Source organism: Pteropus alecto, unplaced genomic scaffold (assembly GCF_000325575.1).
Source record: "Pteropus alecto unplaced genomic scaffold, ASM32557v1 scaffold201, whole genome shotgun sequence".
In the NCBI taxonomy this organism is placed as follows: Eukaryota; Metazoa; Chordata; class Mammalia; order Chiroptera; family Pteropodidae; genus Pteropus; species Pteropus alecto.
In genome coordinates this window covers 422,657-447,268 of record NW_006430503.1, presented here as the reverse complement: position 1 = coordinate 447,268, position 24,612 = coordinate 422,657, and the positions used below count along the sequence as shown (strand labels likewise).

General features: G+C 35.1%; 1 protein-coding gene, 1 non-coding gene and 2 pseudogenes across 2 annotated transcripts in view; all 4 read left to right on the top strand.

Moving 5' to 3' along the window:
- Nucleotides 1–24,612, top strand: part of SPIDR (scaffold protein involved in DNA repair) — a 436,331-nt gene that overhangs the window by 363,373 nt on the left and 48,346 nt on the right.
- On the top strand, nt 14,950–15,068 carry LOC112482439 (annotated as a pseudogene).
- LOC112482430 lies at nt 15,662–15,768 on the top strand. Its single transcript, XR_003047309.1, has one exon. It is a non-coding gene; the product is annotated as a U6 spliceosomal RNA (small nuclear RNA).
- Nucleotides 16,423–16,541, top strand: LOC112482431 (annotated as a pseudogene).

Below are 24,612 nucleotides of genomic sequence, written 5' to 3'. Positions count from 1 at the left end.
CCCTCCTTCCTATCCTTCACTTACCTTGTTCTAATTTGGAACTTCACTAGGACACTAATATTTCCCTTTCCACTCCTGTACTTTGTAACAATGTAGAGGTCATTGCTTACAAATTACCTGTATAAAGCATTTTAATACCTGCTCTTGTCCCTGAGAGCAGGAACTATATCATACACCTTCTTTCCCCACAAAGTCTGATAAAATACTTGTCAATTAATTCAACTTGGTGCACCAAGTATACATTGATCATCTGTAATGCATAAGGCTCTGATCTTAGGGCTGTGATGGGTATACAGGAAATAAGAAATATAATACCCATCATTAAGAAACTTCCAGGCAAAAAAAAGAGAGAGAAGATCTATTGAAAGTTTTTACACTACAGCATAGAATGTGACGAGAACTAAATAAAAAGCAAAAAATAAACCACTTCAGGTACAAAGAAAAAGAATTGTTTACACTATTGGAATGAAAGATATGGAATCTGAGTTTGACTTTGAAAAATGAGTGTTATTAATTAGATAAGTGGAGGTGGCGAGGAATACCAGATTAGCTTAGAGGAACTAGTGGAAATCAAGACTCAGATGGGGAAGTGATCATCGGAGCTTAATCTTAGGCTCACACACATCAAAAGACAAGTAGGAATCATTGGGATACCTTTGAAGGTCCATGATTAGTTGAGTGACATGAGTAATTTTCTTTTAAGAAAGCTTACTTTAGCAGCAACCTATAGGAGGAATTAGAAGAAAGAGAAGAATGAGGTTAGGAGACCAATTGGCAAGCATGTTCCTAATCCATCTAGGAGGCAACAAAGGTCACAAGCAGAACAAGACAGTGATCACAGGAAAGAGGAGGAGGAATGATATTAGAATATAGAGATAAAATGGATAGGCTATGGCAACTGATGTGAAAAAGGGAAATAAATTATGCTCTCAAGTTTTGAAACAGAGTGGCTGAGAGAATGGTAAGGCTACATTACACAAAGAGGGAACACATAGGAGTAGGAACAAGTTTGGACATAAAGCTTTGTCCATAGAAGACATAGAGCTTTAGGAGTCCTCTACATGCTGATGGCGAAGTAATAGAACTAGATGAAATAAGATCGTGGCCAGTTACATATGCTTTGTGTTCACTGGACCTAAATAAATACAGCAGCAAATTTAGTCCGTATACCCTAGGGAGTATAGATGCATTCATACCACTCTTTGCCAGTGATAGACTAAAACTATGATTAAATCAAACTGTTTCTTTCTTAAAGACCTACACTCACATAACACATTATTTTTTTTTTTTAAAAAAAAGATGTCCCTGGCATTATGTATATGTTCTTTAAAAAGTATGATACCTTGCATTTATGGTCAACTGATTTTTGACAAGGGCGACAGACAATTCAATGGAAAAACAATGGTAATCCCAGCAAATGGCACTGAGACAACTGGATATCCACATGCCGAAGAATTAAGTTTACCCCTGCCTCACATCATACGTAAGAATTAAAACAGATCATAGACCTAAATGTAAGAACTAAAACTATAAAACTCTCAGAAGAAAACATAGGACTATATCTTCATAACCTTATATATTAGGTAATTGTTCCTTATATATAACAACAAAAGCATACAAAGCAAAAGAAAAATATATAAATGAGACTTCATCAAAATTAAAAACTTATATGCTTCAATGAACATAATCAAAAAAGTAAAAAGACACCCCCAAGAATAGGAGAAATTTATTTACAAGTCACATATATGATAGGTGACTTGTATCCAGAATATATAAAGAATTTATGCAACTCAATATAAAAAACCTAAATTTAAAAATGGTCAAAGACTTCAGATGGACATTTCTCCAAAGAAGATATTCAAATGACCAATAAGCACATGATGATCAACATCATTAGTCATTAGGCAAATGCAAACAAAACCACAATGGGACACCACTTCACATCCACTAGGATGGCTATAATAAAAAAGACAGAAAATAATGTTGACAAGGATGTGAAGAAATTGGAATCCTCACACGCAGCTGGTGGGAATGTAAGATGGTGCAGCCACTTTGGAAAACTGTGGCAGTTTCTCAAAAAGTTAAACATAGTTACTATATAATCCAGCACTTGCGCTCCTAAGAATATACTCATGAGAAGTGGAAACGTCCACATAACTTTTACACAGGTGTTCATAGCAGCATTATTTATAAATGCAGAAAGAAAGTGGAAACAACACAAATATGCATTAGCTATTGGATGGATAATTAAAATGTGATATATTCATACAATGGAATATTATTTAACAACAAGAAGGAATGAAATCCTGACACGCGTTACAACCTGGATGAATCTTAAAAACATTATGCTAAAAAGAAGCCAGACAGAAAAGGCCACACATGTGATTCCATTTATGTGCAAATCCATAGAGCCAGAAAGTAGATTAGTTATTGCCAGGTACTCAGGGGAGGCTGCTTAATCAATTGAGGTTTTCTTTTGGGGTGATGAAAATATTTTGAAACTAGATAGTGCTGATGGTTATAGAACATTGTGAATGTATTTAATTCCACTGAATTGTACACCTTAAAATGGTAATTTTTGTTATGTGTTTTGCCACAATGAAAAGATGAATTTTACAATATGTAAATTAGTTCTCAATAAAGCTGTTATAAAAATAAAAGGCATAATAGCATTGATTAATCACCAGGTACTATGGTGGGGGGGAAAAGATCTAATCCCAAAGATTATATATTGGATAATTTCATTTTTATAACATTTTGAAATGGCAAAATTTTAGAAATGGAGGGGAAATTACTGGATTCTAGATGTTAGGGATGGTGTGTGGGGAGATGGAGGGAAGTGGGTTATAAAAAAGCAACACGAAAGATCCTCGTGGTGATGGAACTGCTCAGTATCTTGACTGTGGTGGTGGATATAGGGTCCTATGCAGGTAAGAAAACTTTGTAGCACTAAATCCACACGCACACACACACACCTTGGTCAAACTGGTGAAATCTGAATAAGATTGGTGGATTATATGAATACCAATATCCTTATTGTGACGTTGCACTGTTGTTTGCTAAGATATAGTGCACAATTGCGAGGAAATGGGCAAAGTGTACATAGGATTTCTCTGTAATGTATCTTACCAGCTGCATGTGAATCTCAATAGATATTTCAATTATATATTATTTCAACAGATATTTCAATTAATAAAAATGTATAAGAATAACTATGTATCTTTGAAAACTTGTTCTAAAGGCAAACTTCTAGTAATATATAAAATGTACTCTTCCTACTCTCGTCTTGGCCAAGTTATAGTCTTATCTTCATGAGTAATAACTAGAATTAAAGTCCAGGCTGGCACCAGTTATGTCAGCACTTTTATTTGTGTCTTCTTTAAAGATCAAGCTTGCAGCAGGTGATTTGTTTTGGTTTGGTTAATTTAAGCAATGCAGTATTTTCCAAAAATAGAGAGGATGTATGAGTATAGAAAAGGCCTGTCTCAGGCTTTTTGGCATCCTTTAGTTAAGTCACTTTAAGAAATGAAAGATTTTTATTCCTTCCTATTCTCATTTATTTACAATGTTTATATGTTGTGCTTTTATTTTAGCAAAGGAAAAATAGGATTTTTGTAAAGCATAAAAACCACATTGCTGTGCAGTAGAAACCATCCTGTTCACATCTCGTCATGTTAAAAAGATAAACAGCAGGATTAACTGTTTACTTTAGGAGTGCAGTCTGGTTGTTTTTCAGGAGAAGAACACAATGTCCTGCTGCATCGGTTTCCTGTCTGCCATGTGGGTTGATGGAGCTGGGGAAAGGCCCTCCACCCACTCAGCAGAGGCTGACTCCCTTTCTCCTCCCTCTCTGCCTTCTCCCTCCCTCTTTTCAATGATTTTTTCCTCTCCTGTTCACGTTCCAACTCTCTTCTCCCCATTCTCCCTTTTCTTTTCTCTCTATTGCTTTTTTTTCTCACTTCATCTAATTTCTTCTCATTCTTCCTTAAACTGAGATTTAGGAAGAGATTACAACATGGAGAGCAAGATCTTTGTTGATCTTAGAGGCTGCTTAAGTTGACACTGACCTGGAATGAAACAGCCTGGACTGACTGATGCAGGGAATTGTTGGTGAACTGCTAGGAGCTGCTCATAACTTGTGTAAACATCCCACATGTCACTTAATCTCCTCTTTCGGTACACAGGCATACATAAACACACACACGTCTACTGTTTCCCTTTTCTTCACTTGTATATTATGAAATCAAGTCAATGATTGAAAGGGAAAAATGAATATTTTTGCAAAGTTGAGGAGGAACATTTAAAACTTCAAAGGAGTCAAATTATACTCTCACTAAAACTTTCTCTACAAATCAAGTTTTCCTTTCCTCATTCCTTGTACTTTGTTCTGTTGCTTTTGCAGATTAACAATACATGTATTTTTAGAATTTTAAAAGTATTCTTTGATTAGCATTCTATGATATTAAGGTGGTAAGAGAAGTGGGGGGAAAAAACATTCTTAAAGACAAGTATTAACTCCATAATGGACTTTTATACTTCCAACATCATGGTTGTGACTGAACAGTGAACCTCTTATCTGTATTATTTTATATTGCTGGGAATGTGCTGTGGAATGTAGTTTAATTTAGCATCAATTTTAGTCAGTTCTTCCAACATGGTCCAGGCCTCACTTTCACGGCTCAGAAATGCATAGAAGTCTTGCCGAATGGCTCCTAATGGCTAAAATAAAGGAGATTCTGCTATAATGCTCTACACTTGAACTACTTTTTGACTGCTGTCTTATTTTCCCAGGTGGAATGGGTAGAGCATGGCTGGCTGGGGTCAGGGGAAAGCTGAAGACACTGGGTATTTGAATGATTATTTATTGCTCTATCTAGAGGAGAGCTTTACCTTACAAACAAAACTGCCGTAGATGAATGATGAGGGCAACATTGCAAGGCCAATCACAAATTGGTTTCACGTGTGACAGTATCATTTCTATGCGAGATGGTGAGCCTTATGCAGCTATCAGACGTCTTTCTGTAAGGTCCTTCATAAAGGATCACCCTTTTTATAAAGGTGTACATACCTGCTTACGAACTTATGAGAGCTAGCACATAAGAGATCATCATCTTCTTGTCAATTAACAGAGTAAATTTTGCTAGTGGGTGAAGGAAACTAAGACTTTGAGTGCAGATTAGGTACAGGCACTTAGCTGGGTATGAAGCAAATTCAAGTGGTCTGTATTGCACAGGTGTGAGAGCTCAAGCTCTGATCAGCCAGGGACACATCCATCAGCAGCAGAGCCTAAAAAGAAAGCCTCTCTCCTCTAGGCCAGCCATCCCCTGCACCACATACTTAAAATCATGAAAATGGGTGGAGGGATTTTATTTGGATGAAGGTATATGTTAGAAGCATGGCTGGGACATTGATCTTAAATAAGTGGCATTCACTTGCCAGACTTATTCTAAGAATTTTGAATGGCAAACTGTCTCATGGAATAAATGAAGTTTTGAGGCTCCTATTCTAACCACAACATCCTACTTCTTGCTGTAAGACATTTTCTCATTGCTGCTCTAGCATCTAAGTTCATCGTTTCTAAAAATAACAGTGTCCCTCTCACGTGAGGTATAGGGTACCACCAACAGTGCTCAGTGCTCTATGGAGTGTGGAAAGTTGCCTGCAGCCTAAGCCCTAGCTTACCCATCACTGGTAGCAAAGAGTTTGATATTAACTGAATGTGCATGCTTGCCTTGTCTGTGACAGGAAAGCAACCTGCTTCCCAAAGTGGAAGCTCAATTTTATAAACACTGACCCACCACATAACTTTCAAATGCCAATTCTAATCTCCACATGTCTTGGCTAGCAGCCAAGTTCATGGTATTTCAGAGCTTTTTAAGGACAGTGCTTGTTTCAACTGGTTGTCCTGCTGAGTGCTGTGACATGGTGTTACAGTGTCTGCTCAGGGATCTCAGGTGACTAAGCTACAGTCTCCTATATAGATATATAATTATCTAGTCTTCCTTAGACTAAAATAATTGAAAAATAATTCTAGAGAGTAACTCCCCATCTTGCAAGAGAGAGGACTTCCATAGTCTGTGCTAATCAGCTGTGTCTTTGCCCTGCCCCTCCTCCATCACTCACATCATCTACCTTGAGATGTTTCTCTAATGCTTACTTACGTACTGACAGAAGCCAAAGAGGACAGCAGCTATATGAAGACTGGGATCGGGTGGGAGTGAGGGCCCACGAAGTACACTGACAAGCTTGTGCTTTATCCACAGCTGTTGACCTAGTGCTGCCAGAGCTGCAGGATTTTTAAGACAATGGGAAATTTGAATTTTGTGTAAAATCTCCCAATATTTAATATTTGTTACTAATTTTTTTAAAAAAATAACATTGTATAAACCAAAAGAAAACATATCGGCCAGCTGAACTTGGCCTGTGAACACCACTTTTTAGCTTCACTATTTCCTAACAGACATTTGTCATTGATTAGGGCAATAAACTTATACTGGGTCTAAGGAGATGCTCTCTAAAAATTCTCTGTTCAAGTCATCCTCCACCTCATCCTAAGAGTTACATTTCTGAAAGAAAATTTTATCTGAAACCTTTTAGTGTCACCCCATTATTGATTCATTGACAGCAGGAGGTAACTGTGTGAGCTGGCACATATGCCAGTGATTTACCATCACTAGTCATATCAGCCTTGTTAGACAGGCCCTTTACCACATGGCCATATCACCCCCCATCCCCTCACATCCCCTGCACACCCAGTTATGAGGCTCGCTCCACCAAGATGATACCTCTCTATTGCTCCCCAACCCAGTCCTTTCCCTCCCCATCTCCTTTTTCTCCCTTCTTTACAAATGCTTGTTAAAATTTAATTGTTTCAGAAATAGAACTTTGATTTTAAATTAAGAATAGTGCATTGAAATCTTCAGGACTCAGCTTAAAGATCACCTCTTTTAAGAAAACTTCCCTGACCGCCCTGGATGGACCATCCCACCCCAGTGTTATTTCTCAAAGCACTCCGCATATTTTCTTATGGCTCTACCAGGACTTGTGATTGTATATTTATCTGTGTGTTTGGTCTTTCCCTCAGGAGGTACAGAGGGCAGGATTCTTCATTACCACATACCTAGCACCATGCAGAGGACTTGGGCAGTGGCGATTGTGCTGTATTTAGCACATAAATACATGGATCATAGACTCACTAGACACTCCCTGAAGACAAAGGCACTATTTTAGAGTATGATGACAAACCCTTAAGTGCCTTTGTTACTAAGAATCTTATGAAATTTATTCCATGGCTCTGCAGCCTTCTATGCCTCACTACATCTGTTACCCTTCTGTTGTCTGCCTAGGTCATTTTGCACTTGTCTCATTTATTTTGTCCAAGCAAATTAAGATATCTTTTAAGAAACAAAGAAAAACTCACACTTAAGTCTACAAATTCAAAATGGAAAGTTTCCAAATAGTCTCAATACTTACAAATAATGACTAAAGAACTATTATGTTTTCTTATATAACATATGCTAAATATCTAGAGGATCTTTATTTCTAATAGAAATAAATTGAAGAAACAAATAAAAGATTGACTTGTAGAACAGCAGAGTGAGGACACAGTGGATTCTCTCCCTAAAAAACAAACATTTTAACTGGAGAAAACTATGAAAAAACAATCAGTTAAAGCCTCTGGAAATTATCCTAAGGGCATACAGCAAATGAAGAAACATCCCATCAACAAAATCAAAAAAATCTACTAAATCTCGGTAAGAACAAGGAGTCTGTGGCCTTTGAGCCATGACCCACTCCCCAACCACCAAATTCGTTTTTGAAGACTACTCTGGGGCTCTACTCCAGGGAGTACAGTCAAGAAGATGGGCCCTTTCCCCTCAGCTCCCAGTTTAGGGCACAGTTTCACTTTAGGAAGTCTGTCCACCAGCATCTCTTATCTCCTAGCCCATTTTTTAAAAGCTATACCCCAAGTGTGGCAGGCCAAGAATACTGACATAGTTGTCATATTCTACCTAATCCATAGGGTAGAGGCACAACACCAGAGAGGCAAGTCCAGAAAACTTGCACCACTAGCAGCCACTCTAGAGCAGAGGTGTCACTCCAGGAGAAGGAGCGCTGTCCCCACCCCCAGTTCTATGAAGTGGCACAGAGGTTCTACCCCAAGGGAGACAGGTTATAAGGAAAAAGAGTTCTATAGTGCTGCCTGAGAGGGCTGACTTTATTCGAAACAGCAGAATTCCATGCCCAAGGGCATTGTTGAAATTAATGGAGAGCAATTCAGATAGTACTTCTACCTCCATGATACTGTATCAACAAATAAATGTTTAACAGAGAAAATCAGGATAACAAACAAACAAACAAACAAATAGCCAAGAATAGCCCTCTGGAACCACAGTCAAACTGCAGAGTTGGGATGGATACACTGGGCTAAACCCACTTAGGAGCACTCAGAGCAGCCCACAGGGAAAGATATGGGTTGCAGCACCACCTCTAACCACATTGGACGAAAAACAATAAGCTGCTCTGACCCAGGGGCAACTCCTAGGAAGCCAGGGCTTTAAAATTAAATCATATACATCCCTGGCAGTATGGCATGTACGAGGCCTCACCCTCATGGGAGTGGTTAGAGGTGATAGCTGACTTCTCATTAAAAACAGGTAAAGCCAGAAGGCAGTGGGACAATATTCAAAATTCTGAAAGAAACAAATAACTTACATGACGCTTTTTTTGGGGGGCGGGGAGGGGGGCTTTGAAATCCTCAGGTTAAGTCATAAGATTGAACATTAATTGTTTTACCTTAGGCAACTCATCTCCTCATTATTGTAAAAACCGAAGATCACAGTTGTTAATCTTCATTTTGAAGTCGTCCAGCTTTTCACTTGTTTGATCCGGACATAATTATAAGCCAAAAAACTCTAATTTTTGTATAAAATTTTCTTAGTCACGGAACCATGAAACATGAGTTTTTACTATATAAGTGTCTTATAGCCACAATATGTTAAATAATGTCATACATATGTGTGAAAATATTAGGACTAGTCACCTTAAGATAGATGATACATTCTTATGGGAATCACCTGCTAAATACTGCTTATGCACAATGCTCAGACTAAAATCATATGTTCATCAGATGACCAGTCAGAGATTTCCCGTTGTTCTTGGATATAAAATATTGTGTTTGCAAGAAGAATTGAACACAGTAATAATTATATGTGATTTCATTATATTTTTATCCATAGATCTGATAAACTACATTTTAGAAAAAATGTTCCTAGCAACATTTTGGTAATAGTGATGATTTTCAAGGAATATCTGTTAACTAACATCCTTGAGTATTAGTGTTTGATGAAACATAATTTAGAAATGTTTTAAATAGGTTACTTCTTGTTCACTTATGCTGTCACTTTTATTTACTGCTCTTTGAAAGGTTTATTAACTGATTATTAAGTATTTATTAGCTTTTTTGTTCCTTTACTTCCTATGCCTTCAGACTATGCTGTCCAACAGGGCGGTCAGTAGCCACATGTGATAACTTAAATTTAAAATAATTAAAATTAAATAAAATTTAAAATTCAATTGCTCACTCACATTAACCATATTGGAAGCACCCAATGGCCCCTTGTGGCTAGCAGCTACCACATTCAACAACACAGATATAAAACATTTCATTAGCACAGAGTTCTCTTAGATTACACACTGCATTAGACTGAAGGTCTATTCTTTATTGCTTATTACAACAGTGTGTAGATCAGTTATACTGCACCTGAAATATGATGGAGGTCTAGCTCTAGAAGTTAGGCTGGTAATTCCCCACTTTAGTATATTTAAAATCATATTTATGTCAAATGCACTTACATATTCATTTAATTTTATTTTTAGAGTTTTCTTATTTGATGTTGTATGGCCTTGGGTGAGATACAAAACCTTTCTGATCTTCCATCTTCTATGTGCTAAGTAAAGATAATAGCAGCTTAGCTCTTAAAGGCCTTTTGAGGATAAAACAATGCAAATAGAACAGGACCTGTCACTAACCAAGTGCTATCAAGATGATGGATTGCTAACCCATATACACTGTGAAAAATTGATGTTTGTATTTGAAGCTTATAATTTGTGCAATAATTTGTTATGCAACAATAGATAATGTAATAACTGCTCAATGAAGCAGAAAAAAGGTTAGTAAAGATATAGGTTTGAAAAACACTCTTTAGTAATTTGACTTAATAGATCATGTAAGAAACCTACTTAACAACTAGAGCATATGTATTTTTGTCATTTGAAACTTTCATAAAAATTGATTATATGCTAAGCCATAAAATAAGTCTCTATATATTTAAAAGCATCATTATTAGAGAATATATTCTTTTAGCTTAGTGCAATCAAATTAGAGTTAATAACAAAATATATGTTTTAAATCCTTATAGAAAAACTGAATAACTCATTGATCGAAGAGGAAATAATAATGGAAACTTTAAAATACGTAGAACTCATTAATAATGAAAATACTAAATAGCAAAATTTATGTGATTGCATTAATTTGACATTTAGAAGAAATTTTATAGTCTAAACAGCTCATTTTAGAAACTTCCTTCTAGAGAGAAGGAAGGCTCAAAATTAATGAGCTAAGCTTCTAACATAGTTAAACAATAGAATAAATACCAAAAAAATAGAAGGAAGAAGTTTATAAACTTATGAATAAAAATTAATGACATAAACAAAGAAACAGTGAATAAACAAAGCCAAGAGTTGGTTCTTTGAAATGATTAATAATAATTCTATGGTAAATTTATAAAGAAAATATATAAATAAATAATATTAAAAAGGAAAAATAGGGACATCAACTTCATCAGGGATTGGAAACATAGTAAGAGGATATAATTCTATCTTTATGCTAATAAATTTGAAAACTGATAAAATGGGCAAATACCTAGAAAATATAACTTACCAAAATGTCAAGAAAAAATTAGAAAGCCCAAATAATTCAATTACCATTAGAGAAGTTGAGTTGATAATTAAAAATCTTCCAAGGAAGAAAAGCACTAGAGCCAAATAATTTTATTACTAAATTCTTTCAAACTATCAAAAAACAAAAAGATCATTCAAGTTTTACATACAGTTTTCAAAGAAAAAAAGGAATTCCTGTCAACTTATTATATGAAGCTGATATAAATAATCCTGATAACAAATCAAATATAAGAAATACAATTAAAGGTCAATATCACTAATGGACATAGATACAAAAATCCTGAATAAAACATATCAAATAGGATCTTGGCTTTATCTCAGGAGTAAAATAATGTTTTAACAATTGAAAATATTAGCAAAGAAAATAAAAACATATAATCATTTCAATTAATGCAGAAAATGCATTTGATAAAATCCAACACCTATTCATGGTTTTTAAAAATTTCTCAGCAAACTGGGAATCCTTAACCTGATGAAAGATGTCTATCAAACAACAACAATGACAACAAAAAACTATACAAACTTCACTCTTAATTGTAAAACATTGAAGACATTTTCTTAAAAATCAAGGACTATATAAGGATACCCAGTGTCACTGGCTTCTCTTTCAGCTTTGTACCAAAGGCTCTAAAGGGCAGTTAAAAAATATAAGTTAATACAATGCATAAGGATTGGGAAAGCAGAGGAAAATTGTTAGTATGCATGGGTAAAAATGATTACATAAAACTTTATAAAAAGTATTATACATAATAAATTTTAGTAAGACTGATGAATTACAAAAGGACAATATACGAAAGTCATTTGTACTTCTCTATTAGAACAGCAACACACAGCAACAAACAAAAATACCATTTAAAATAGCAAGCAACCATAAGCAATGTAGGTATAGCTCTACCTAAAGATGTTTAAGAACTATATGGAAAAATTTATATTACAAAAATTGACCTAAAATTATATTATAAAAATGGACCCACCAAAAGAAAACTTTATTATAAAAATCAGCCTAAGTACTCTGCAAGGGAAAGATCAATTCTTGTGCCAGTCACTGTGCAGAGCCCTGTGTCACTTTAATGCTCACAATAGCCCTCTAAGTTATGTTCCCCGTATTTCTGTGTTAAGATGAGTAACTTCAAGCTTAACTGTAGTTAGCAACATTTTTAAGGTCCCAGAGTTCCTAACATGGTGCTGCCTCCCTGGGAAGGAATTTACATTCCCTTGAATATGATGTGATTTATGGGTAACATCTCTGGTAATTCAGGAAAGACAAGTTGATCATGTGGCGTTTTTCTACTCAGACGTGTCACACTAGCACTGATAAACTGACTTTGGTTTGGACTGCTGAATGCCACAGGTCCAATCCAGTCGAACTAGTGGAGACAGTGACTCCACCTCAGGCCCGAGCCATTATACTCCTGAGCCTCAGCTATGTGAGTAGAACAAGGTGGTAGAGCATGTGTGACCAGGCATGAACAAAAGGAGGAGAAGGAAAATAGTAATAACTCATCTCTAGGGCAAAAGAGTAAACAAACAATAGCACCCTTTGTTGATCATTTGAGATAAAGGCACATGTCAGAGCAAATTTAAAGCAAAGGTATTAACCAATTCCCCGCTTCTCCCTTCTCAACACAAGTAATCAAAAGAAAGCAAAAAACGAACAAGACAAATGGACTCAGACACAGACAACAGTGGCTACCAGAGAAAAAGGGGTGAGAGAAAAAGGGAAAGGTAGAAGAGAGTAAAGAGGGTCAAATATATGCAGATGGAAGGAGATTTAACTTTGGGTGGTAAACACAATGCAATATACAAAAGATGTAATATTGAATTGTACACTTGAAACCTGTATAATTTTATTAAATCAATGTCACCCCCAGTAAATTAAAAAAAAAATAATTCTCTCCAGTTTTTATGAAGCAGACCCACAGAGATTTTGTATTCATCTTGATGTTTATATATATATATTGACAATAATGCTTACAAAAGTGTGGGATGCACTAATATAGTCAAGCAGGCATTAACTTAATTGTATGGGAGTGGGTATACAACCTCTTACAGTAGGTTCTTCCCTCTTACAGAACTGCTGGGGCTTCCTCTTTAGTAAGTGGAATCTAGTTCCCCAGGTTCCTCTTCAGTCTCCTTAATTAGACATGGAACAGAGAGGCAAGTCAGGTGAGGGGATAGCTAGCAGGGGAGTAGGCCTTTGAGGAAAGATAAACATTAAAGCACTTCCCTCCAAGAGGTTATGATATGGAATGGTCTATGGACAAAAAAGATATTATAAATTCAACATAAAAGTGTATACTTTTATCCCTGCTTTAACATAGCATACTGTTCCAAACATGACAATATTACGAGAGAGTAATCTTTTGTCCTTTCCCACTTGGGTCTCCGATTAAAACAGACAGTTTTGCTTATTTTGAATGAAATGTTAAGTTGTATTGGCCGGTTAATAAATTGTTCTCAAGGGACTTAATTTAAGAGCATTTTTCCTTCATTATATTACATTAGCATCCCCCGCCCCATTTTTTTTTGGATACTCTAGCATAAATTACATTGTGATCTTACTACTATAATATGATTCTTATCAAACATTTAAAAGTATCTTTGGAAAGCTGCAGTTGGCAAAGTTCTTCTGGATAAGTATCCTCATTATTGACAAGTTAAAATGTGTATATATAACTATATTTTGAACAGTTTGATGTAGTGGTAGAACAAATCATTGCCTCTCTGTAAAAATTAGATTTGGATGTTCCAGATTTTATGGTCATCATGAAGTTTGCCATGAGTTTATTCCTTGTTGTGTTCTTTGTGCTCCCCTTGCAAACCAGAATGCTACTTGCCCTGGGATGCCCTCTTCGGTTCCATTATGCAAAATTGATCACTCTTCTTATACATTCTTATAACTTACTGTAATGTGATGTTATGGCACAAAAATATCAAAATCAAGAGCCTTGGGTTTAAGACCTGATTTTGCTACCTCTTTACTACTTTGGCTAGTGTTTAAAATACTTTGAGCCTCACTTTTCACATCTATCAAATGGAGGTAACAATGCCCACTTTCCTCAGTTAAAGGATTAAATAGATAACATATGAGAAGGCTCTAACTAGCCATAATACATTATATTAGTGTGAGGTGTTAATGTTACCCTGCTATCTTTTATTCGATTCTCAATCATATTGTTTTTATTTGACCCACTCCTCTTATATATCCTACAATGTATGCATTAGCGAGTGAATAGGTGAATGAATATTTCTGTGAACACTGTCTGCAATCAGGTATTATGTGAGTTTTCTGTATACATATTTACCAGAGAGACTCATCCAGTATTTATTAAGAGCCTGCTATAGCTCAGATAGAGAATATGGAAGCAGTTTCAACCCTCATTCAGGGTAGAATTAGTAGTTTGCATGTGGTTACTGTTGCATAAAGTTTTTTTATGGAGAAGGTTGCAGATATAGGGTAAGATTTTAAAATTTATTGTTGTATTGAACATCATAATGTATTCATTTTATTTTTTTTAAATCTAAATATATCCATAATTTTAAACTTTTAGAGTTATCTCTAAAAGTAAGTGGTTTCCAGTATTTGTTAAAGATGCACAAGAAAACATGCACTTATATTACATTACAATTTTCCTTTAAAAGTTTATGTATAATGACAAGGTAACATGCCTCTTTGCAAAGTATATTTTTCTAATTGATTTTTAAGTGTTTGATTCCTTCTCATTGTTTGCGCTTTTTAGCACAATGAATTGGACACCCTACCAACTTCCAAAAGTGCCAGTAAGTTTTCTCATCTTTTCTCCATGATTATCCTATATTTTTCCAGTGAGATCTCTTTCAAGTTGTTTCCTATATCACTTTTTTTATGCAAATTTTTTAAGGTATGGTATATACAATATGGTTTACCCATGTAAAATAAATGCACCCATTTAAGCATAGAGCTCAGTGGGTTTTGACAAATGTTTCTACCATATAATACCCACCATAATCTATGGCCATGCTACCCTGAACAAGCCTGATCCTGTCTGATCTCAGAAGCTAAGCAGGATCGGGCCTGGTTAGTACTTGGATGGGAGACCACCTAGGAAGACTAGGTGCTATAGGTGTAAAAAATAAAAAAGTAAGAGATTGTAAGCTGACAAGGTCCTTGCAATCTGTGAGGTCAACCAAGGGTTGCCTCACCTAAAAAATTTAAAAATTAATTAATTAATTAAAAAAAAATACCCACCACAATGAAGACATAGACTATTTCCATTACTCCAGAAAGTTCCTGTATGTCCTCTGCTGCAAATCCTTCTGAGCCCATCTCAGGCAGCTATGGATCTGCTTGCTGTCACTATGAATTCATTTTGCATTTTTATAATTTGATATAAATATAAACTACATTTGATGGATTTTTTCCTACTCAGCAAAATGTTTTTCAAGATTTATTCCTGTTGCTGCAAGTGTCAGTAGTTCCTTTTCATTTTCCTTTCTATTGCTGAATAGTAGTTCATTGTAAGAATATAACACAATTTATCCATAACTATTTTTGAACATTTGTTTCCAGTTTGAGGCTATTATTTAATGAAGCTGCTATGAATACTTGTCTATTAATCTTTATGTGAACATTCAATTTTATTTCTTTTGTGAAAATACCTTTAGTGTAATGACTAGCCATATAAGTATATGTTTAACTTTGTAAGAAACTGCCAAAGTGGTGCTCACTTCAGTAACACATATACTAAAATTGGAATGATACAGAGAAGATTCACATGGCCCCAGCGTAAGGATGACATGAAAATTCATGAAGCGTTCCATTTTTTAAACAGACGTACAGAGACCAAAACGTTGGTTACTGGAAGGGAAGTGTGGGGGGAGGGGAGTGGGTGAAAAAGAGAAGGGGAATATAGTAAATAATATTGTAATAAGTTTACATGGCGAGTGATGATTGCTAGAATTAGTGGGATGATTACTAGTGGGATGATTACTAGTGGGATGATTAAAAATGTCGAATATTGTACACCTCAACTAATTAATGTAATCAGTATAAGATTCTGTACCAACTATACTTCAATAAAAGAATTAATTAAAAAAATAAGCTGCCAAATTGTATTCTAAAGTGGCTATAACATATATAGTCTCACCTAAAACGCATGATAGTTTCAGTTTTTCCCAATCCTCAGTGAAACTTGATACTGTGAATCATTTTCACTTTAGCCTTTCCAGTGAGCGTGTAGTGATATCTCATTGTGGTTTTAACTTGCACTTTCCTAATACCTAACGGTATTGTGCATCTTTTTATGTGTTTATTGGACATATGTGTATCTTCTCTGATGAAATATTTATTCATGTTTTTGGACATTTCGTTTTACATTGAAATGATATAAAACCAGCCATTTTAATGTGAACAATTCAATTGCATTTAGTACATTCACAGTGTTATGCAACCACCACTACCAGCTAGTTCTAAAACATTTTGTCTATGGCCATGCTACCCTGAACATGCTTGATCCTGTCTGATCTCGGAAGTTAAGCAGGGTTGGGCTTGGTTAGTACTTGGATGGGAGACCACCTAGGAAGACCAGGTGCTATAGGCATAAATAAATAAATAATAAATAAAACATTTTAATTACTCCAAATATCCATAAAACAGTTAACAGGCATATCTTTGAGATATTGTGGGTTCAGTCCCAACCCACTACTGCAATAAAGCAAATATCACAATGAAGTAAGTCACACAAATTTTTGGTTTCCTAGTACATACACAATTTATGTTTACATTATCCTGTCGTCTACTAAGTGTGCGATAGCATTATGTCTTTTAAAAAATGTACATACGTTAATTTAAAAATACTTTTTTTTTGCTAATGTAGAATCTTGCTTTGATGTTGATGCCTGCTGACATAGCAGAGTGGTGGTTGCTGAAAGTCAGGGTGGCTGTGGCAATTTCTTTAAATAAGACGCAGGAAGTTTGCCACATTGATTGACTCTTCCTTTCACGAATGAGTTCTCTGAAGCATGCGATAGCGTTTTACCTACAGTAGAACTTCTTTCAAAACTGGAGTCACATCTCTGAAACCCTGCCGCTGCTTTATCAGTTTTTATGTAATATTCTAAGTCCTTTTCATCATTTCAACAATCTTCACAGTATCTTCACTAGGAATAGATTCCATCTCATGAAACCACTTTCTTTGCTCATCCGTAAGAAGCACTGATGGTGGCTGTGGTAAATGTGTACCATTCTCTTCAGGCCACTCCCTCCAGGAACGAGTCGGGGATTAGAGTGTGATGCTGTAGGCGGAGGCGAGCAGACCAATGGCACCACTGATACTGGTGCCGGCGTAGGCCTTGTGGTGATACTTTGTGCCATTAGGGATGTCCCAGTCCCGGTGAAGAAGCATTTGTGACATGGCTGTACACCCAAGCCCCGCACTGCAAAACCTGTCTGCTCTCTATGCCCAAGGGCCTTAATTGGCCTAATTTCAACATTCTTGTGTCTCAGGGAATAGGAAGGGCAGAGGAGAGGAAGAGAGATGGGGAACAGCTAGTCAGTGGAGCAGTCAGACACACATTTATCAGTTAAGTTCCCTGTCTTGTATGGGTGCAACTCATGATGCCCCAAAACAATTACAATAGTAGCATCAAAGATTACTGATCACAGATCACCATAACAAATATAATGATAATGAAAAATTTTGAAATTTGTGAGAATTACCAAATTTAACACAGACACAGAGTAAGCAAATGCTGTTAGAAAAAAATGGCACCAATAGACTTGCTTGAGGCGGGGTTACTACAACCTTCAAATTATAAAAAAATAGAATATCTGCAATGCACAATAAAATTAAGTACAATAAAACTAGCTATGCCTGTAAGACCTGTCTCTCTCTCCACCTACCCCCTGGCAACCACCATTCTGTGTTCTGACTCAATGGTTTTAACTATCCTGGATATTTCATAGAGATGGAATTCTACAATATGTGATGTTTTTCTGTCTTGAGTCCATTTTTTGATTGGACTGTTTATCTTCTTACTATTGAGTCCTAAGAGTTCTTTTTGTATTTTAGATACAAGTCCTTTGTCAGATATTTGGTTAACAAATATGTTCTCCTAGCTTGTGGTTTGCCTATTCACTTTCTTAATGGTATCTTTTGAAGAGCAGAAGTTTTAATTTTGGTATGTGAAGATAATCAATGTTTTTCTTTTATAATTTGTGTTTTTGTGTCCTGATTGAGAAATATTACCTACTTAAAGTTGACAAAGATTTTTCTCCTTTGTTTTCTTCTAAAAGTTTAGTTTTTATATTTGGGTCTATGATCCATTTTGAGTTAATTTTTTTATAAAATATGAGACAACAGTTAAAGTGTTGTTTTTTTTTTCCCGCATATGGATATCCAGGGTTTTTTTACTGCCTCTGGTAGCAGATGAAACAGGCTAAAATAAGGAAAACAATTGAAGTCTGTCCATGAAGTGATCATGTCTTATTCTTTTACTCTGTATTGTGAGAAGTCGCACACTTCTCTTACCCTTGCACATAGTGGTAAAAACCAGTCTTTTCTGAGGAATTTTTCTCATCAAGAGGAAAGATGTAAAGATATTGACATCTGACAGCCAGATCACCCATGAGTTGTTCATGGATGATAAGTTCCACCTGCTCATTCAGAGGTTCTAGGAAGCTTGTTAGAACCATTTTCGTAAATAGGAACAGACAGCAGAATCACTGGAGCCTGAAAAAAAGCTTCTTAAAATGAAATTATGAATATTACAACCATAAAACAAAAGAGGACACTATCAAGAGGGAGGAAAGCATCTTTCAGAACTTAAAAGAGAAATCTTGGAAGTCAAAAATATGAAAACAAGAAATTATTAAAAACCTAATTAGAAGTATTGGAAAACAAAATTGAGGAAACTCCCAGAGAGAAATAGAAAAGAGGAGAGATAAATTAAGAAAATTATAGGAAAAGACCAGGATATCCAATAAATGACTTAAAAGTAAACATGATTCCACTGTAAAAGTGTCCGCCCTTTCACTCACCTAGTACATAGAAACAGATTTTACCTACGCATGTTACCATGCAATGTCGGTGCCCTGGGAACTAAAACCTCATCTACCAGAGAAAAGGGAGAATAAAAAAGCAGGATTGGACGTAGAATGGAAAAAGTATTTCCATTGTAGAAATCTAGACCCAACCAAACTTCCCATAAAGTTTGAGAATAAATTATGGACAATTTCATGAATTACTTCAGAAATTTTACTTTCCACTCCCTCCTTTTTGGCAAGCTAAAAGATATGAGCTACTAACTTGAAGAAATAAATTAAGAAAGGAAGGTATGAGATATGGGAAATAGGAGATCCAACGTATTAGAGCAGCAAAGGGAATAACAGATTTTCTGACAGATCTCAGGATGACTAGTACGCCTCAGTTCAGCCTTGAGCAGAGCAGAAGGCTCTGGAAGAGCCTCTACAGGGTAGAATACCTGTGAAGTTCTGCATCCTAAAGGAAGATTTTGATAATTGGCAGAGGTATGGTGTAGAATTTATGGTGAGAACATAGAAGAGTAATTTTAAGATGTATAAGGAAAGGAAAAATAATCATTTTTACGATTATTACTACTAATAATCGTTTTACTATTTTTTATCAAATTTATTGGGGTGACATTGGTTAACAAAATTATATAGGTTTCACAATAAATTGCAAAGAAAACATAGATACTAAACTCATGGACCTTGGACTTAAAGAGGATTTTATGAATTTGACCTCAAAGGCAAGAGACGTAAAAGCAAAAATACAAGAATAGAACTATATCGAACTGAAAAGCTTCTGCACAGCAAAATAGACCATCAATAAGAGAAAGAGGCAACCATCCAAATGGGTGAAGATATTTGCAAACAACACCTCTGATAAGGGGCTGATATCCAAAATATACGAAGAACTCATACAACTCAACATTAAAAAATAAACAATCCAATTAAAAAATGGGCAGAGGACCTGAACAGACACTTCTCCCAAGAAAACATACAAATGGCCAACAGACATATGAGAAGATGCTCAACTTCACTAGCAATTAGGGAAATGAAAATTAAAACCACGAGATATCTCCTCATACCTGTTAAAATGGCTATCATCAATAGGACAAGTAATAACAAGTGCTGAAGAGGTTGTGAGGAAAAAGGAACTCTCATACAGAGTACCTATGCAATTTATTATTTCAGGTCTTATATTTAGGTTTTTGGTCGATTTTGAGTTAATTTTGGTATATGGTGATAGAGAGCAGTCTGGTTTCATTCTTTCGTATGTGGCTTTCCAATTTCTCCAGCCCCATTTATTGAAGAAGCTTTCTTTTCTCCATTGTATGTTTTTAGCTCCTTTGTTGAAAATTATTTGCTCATGTATATGTGAGTTTATTTCTGGGCTCTCAGTTCTGTTACATTGCTCTGTGCTTGTTTTTCTGCCAATGCCATGCTGTTTTGATTATTGTCTCTTTGTAGTATGATTCAAAGTTAAGCAGTGTGATACCTCCGGCCATGCTCTTTTTTCTCAGGATGCTTTGACTATTCAGGGCCTTCTGTGATTCCATACAAATCTGATGATTTTTTGTTCTATTTCTTTTTTTAAAATGCCATTGGGATTTTGATGGGGATTGCATTAAATCTGTACAATGCTTTGGGTAATATGGTCATTTTAACTATGCTGATTCTTTCAATCCATAAACACGGAATATCTTTCCATTCTTTCGTGTCTTCTTCAATTTCTTCTTCAATTTAATAATGTCATGTAGTTTTCAGTGTATAGGTCCTTCATGTGTTTTGTTAAGGTTATTTCTAGGTATTATATTTTTCGTGTCGCAAAAGGAAATTTTTTTCCATTTCTTTTTCTGAAATTTCATTGTTAGTGTATAGGAACACAAGTGGATTTTTTTTTTTTTGAAGTTTAGTGATTGTTTATTGTCACACAGAGCTAATTTGGTACAACTGGGATTTGATACAGGATTCTTAGGCTTCAAACCCATATTCTTCCCCTACTCATAAGAATCCACTTAGTCAGTTTCTTTTGGCTTCTGCTATCCCCAGAACTACCTGGACTACTTCGGTTTTGAGAATTACCACTCTCATGCCATCTCTAATCTAGTTAGCAATGATTATTAATCACCTGGACAGCTACTATTTTCTAGTAATTTAATTAAATTACAAAATGAGAAAACAGTGAATTCAGTTATATAATACAAGTGGATTTTTGTACATTGATTTTTAACCTGCAACCTATTATTGTTTCTAATAGGGTTTTTTTGGTAGAATTTTTAGGGTTGTCTATATAGAGAATCATGTCATCTGCAAAAAGTGACAATTTGACTTCTTCATTCTCAGTTTGGATGCTTTTCATTTCTTTCTCTTGGCTGATTCTTCTAGCTTGGACTTCCAATGTTATATTGAATAAGAGTAGCGAGAGCAGGCATCCTTGTCTTGTTCCTGATCTTAGAGGGAAAGGTTTCAGTTTTTCACCATTGAGTATGATATTAGCTGAGGTTTTGTTGTATATGACCTTTACTATGTCAAGGTACTTTTCTTCTATACCCATTTTATTAAGTGTTTTAATCATAAATGGTTGCTGTACCTTGTCAAATGCTTTTTCTGCATCTATTGATATGATCATATGATTTTTCTTATATTTTTCTATGTGCTATATTACATTGATTGATTCGTGTACGCTGAACCATCCTTGTGCCCATGGAATGAACCCCACTTGATTGTCATTTATAATATTTTTAATGTATTGTTGCACGCAATTTGCTAATATTTTGTTTAGGATTTTTATATCTGTATGCATCAGAGGTACTGGTGTGTAGTTTTCTCTTTTTGTGTGTTATCCTTACCAGGTTTTGGTATTGGGGTAATGTTAGCCTCATAAAATGAGTTAGGAAGTTTTATATTTAAGACTATAAATTTCCTATAATATCCTTGTAGTTCATAAGTTTTGATATGCAATTTTTTTAAATATCAAGTTCAACATATTCTTTTCTACAGTGATTTCATATTTATTCTAAGAGTTGAAAAGAATATAAAATTTCCAAATTAGAAGAATTTTTCTAAGTACACATTTTTTGCTTGATTTCTCATTTAATTCTATTGTATGCAGAGGGTATGCCCTATACCAAAGGTCCCCAACATTTTTGGCACCAGGGACCGGTGCTCCTGTGAGAATCTGATGTCTGATGATCTGAGGTGGAGCTGAGGCAGTGATGCTAGCTAGCGCTGGGGAGTGGCTGCACATACAGATGAAGCTTTGCTCCCTCACCCGCTTCTCATCTCCTGCTGTGTGGCCAGTTCCTAACAGGACAAGGACCAGCACTGGTCTGAGGCCCAGAGGTTGGAGACCCCTGCCCTATACTATAGTGATTCTTTGAAATTCATTCAGACTTGCCTTATGGACAAGTAAGTGCCTGGTCACTATTTTTTTTTTTTTAATGTCCCTTGTGCACTTGACAATGCACTTATTTAGTTGTAGGAAGTTTTTCTAATTGCATGTCCAACAAATTAAACTTGTTAGGTATATGCAAGTTTTCTAATTCTTTACTACTTTTTTCTCTGATTGATAATGATTGGCAGAGGTATGTTGAAATTTACCACAATGATGTTACATTTGTGAATTTCTTTCTGAAGTTTTATCAGTTTTTTCTTTATATATTTTGAGGCTAAGAGCATAAAGGCTTAGAATTACATGTCTTCATGGTCAATTAACCTTTATTAATATTAATATTAGTGACCTCTCTATCAATAATGCTTTCTCACCTAAAATCTATTTTGTTTACTCTCAAAAGCACCTCCTCAGCTTCCTTTTGGTTAATATTTGCCTGAAACATTTTTTTGTCCTTTGAACATATCTGTGCTTTAGGGGGGTTCCTGTCAACGACTTATTGGAAGACATTTTTCTTTCTTCAAGCGACATGACAAACTGCCTTTTAACTGACAAGTTTAAGTCATTTTTATTACATTTCTAATATATATAGACCTGTGTCTACCATCTTACTTATTACCTTACATTTGCCTGCCTTTTTTAATGTTTCTTCTTTGCATTTTTAAATTTTTGTCCATTTGCCCATATTTCTCATTCTATTTTTCCACCTAGTGATTTGGAAGTTATGTGTCCTATTTCTGTTCTTTTGGTTGTTATCCCTGAAATTTTACCGCATGTATATATTAATGAAGTCTAGCGTTATCTTAATCCTGATATGAGTGATAAGAGGACTTGGGAACATTTGAACTCCGGTCAATCTATTTGACTTACTTGCTATCCGTTTCTAGTTTTTCAGCTCTTAATACATTAATTAATATTACTGGTCGTGTTGTTATTTTATCCTATCATATTTATTTTGATTCTTTTATATTGTTGACTCAGTAGTCCTTGTATCTTAGGCCCTTTTTTTCAGGATAATTTCCTTTTTCCTAAATTACATAATTTAGAAATTATTTTAGTAATTACCTTAGTAACTAGTACATATTTCAGGCTCTGTAGGTGGAAAATGTGTCCGGCGTTTCTTTATTTTAATATGTCTCTATTTTACCATCATTCTTGAAAGAATGGCTTTCAGATATGAAAATATTTAATTATTTTCTGGCTTTATTGATTGCTCTGGAGAAGGCCAATGTATATCAAATTTTTATTCATGTAAAGATGTTCTCTGTCTTTTCACCCTTTTTGCTTTTAAAATCTTATCAATGTCTTTGATGTTCCTTAGTAGTTTCATTACAGTATTTGCATTAGGATGGATTTCCTTTTAATTGTCCTGCTTGGCATTTGTTTTCTTCTTATATCTACAGATTTATTTCTTATATTAATTAGAAGATATTCTGAGTTACTAGAGCTACAAATTATTGCTTCTCCTTCCTCTATTTTGTTCCTCTTGAATTCCGATTAGACACATGTTAGACTTAATCACTTTGTCCTCTGTATTTCTCCCTCATGTTTTTTAATCTCAGTTCTCAAGATGCGTTCTGGGTAATTTATTCAAATTTATAACCCAATTCACATATACAAACTGTCCAGAAACATATAACCATTTGGCACACCTATTTAATAAATTTTTATTTCAATAAGTATAGTTTTCCTTTTTGAAATTTTATTTCTTTCTTCTTCAAATTTGCCAAGTAATTTTATATAGCATTTTGTCTCCTATTTATATGTTTGTGATTTTTATCTTTTTAGAATAGTTATTTTATATTTTATATATTTTAATTGTAATATTTCTGACCCTTCCACATAATAGTTTGTTATTTTTTCTGACTCTTCCGCATAATGCTTTGTTTCTTTTGTACTTGGTGATTTTTATTTGCGTATATCTTTATTTGATTTTACTCAATGGCAAACTGGAAATATAATTAAGGGTGCTTTTCTTCAAACAAGATTTAAATTCACTTCTGTTTTTTTAAATTTAATTTATTGAGATAACATTGGTTAATAACCTTATATAAGTTTCAAGTATACAATTCTATAATACATCATCTGTATATTGCATTGTGTGCTCACCACCCAAAGTCTAGTCTTCTTTCATTACCATATACTTGACCCCCTTTATCCTCTTCATGCACCCCCAACCCCCTTCCCACTGGCAACCACCATATTGTTGTCTGTCTATGAATTAGATTGTTTTGTCTATTCATTTGTCACTTTC